Consider the following 1,000-nt stretch of genomic DNA (forward strand, 5'->3'; position numbering starts at 1 on the left):
GGAGTAATATTCATTTCCAGGTAAAATTCATCTCCCTTTCAGAGTGAGGCTGTGTTAGTGACGTGCCCCTCTGATACCCAGCAGTTAAAGTGTTTTTCAAAGATGTACTGAAGTGTAATCTGAATCTATCCTCCAGAGAGGGAGTGGAGGGGTGGGGAGGGAGCAAACAAATACCGCTGGGCAAACACGCAAGCACACGTGTGCAGCGTATACTATATGCTGCATTGTATATTCTATAAAGCATTCAAAACAAACATTAAAGAGCCAGTACCATGTCCAGATCAGTTGTAACAATACCCTAAGATGTGCTGGATTTTGCTCAGTTGTTTCCCATCTTCCCAGATCACTTAAAATAGCTTTCCGTACTTCTTCAACATGAACTACTTCTGCAGTATGTTGGATGCACAGTATTAACCAGAAAAACTGACATTGCATTGGACTGCAGTGGCATGCTTCATACTACATATATTACTGTTTTAGAAATACTGCAGTATACAGCATTTCAAGAGATTTTTTTTTTCATTAAAACTCTTCTGCAAAACAAACAAACAAAACCAGTGTGAGTGGCTCTTTAAATTGATCCTAGTGGACCTGTTATTGTTGTGCAGACGCTGACAAATGATGATGGAAAGGCTGCCAGTGGTTTAATGTCGGCTTTCCTTCTTCCTCTGATGCCTGCCGTCAGATGAAATAGTTTCACAAAGATTAGGAATCGGTGCTCTGGTAAAGAAGATTTGCACTGCAAACTGTGAAGCAATTCATTCCGCTAATCTGGGTAATTCTCTCATTGTGTGTCACACCGCCACATACAAGCAGAGGAGGCCAAAGAAAAGGGAAGAGAGAGAGCCCTCTGGTGTATATCTTTAGTATTCCAGCAAAAAAAAATAAAAAAAAGTGGTATACTACAGTACACATACAGTACACACTTTCTAGTTTTGTCACACCTCTCCTTTTTCAGTATTTTCCTCTACTTTCCTTTTTTAGTTAGCCTTATTAGTTC

This window comes from Polyodon spathula, chromosome 30 (genome assembly GCF_017654505.1).
Source record: "Polyodon spathula isolate WHYD16114869_AA chromosome 30, ASM1765450v1, whole genome shotgun sequence".
NCBI classification, from domain to species: Eukaryota; Metazoa; Chordata; class Actinopteri; order Acipenseriformes; family Polyodontidae; genus Polyodon; species Polyodon spathula.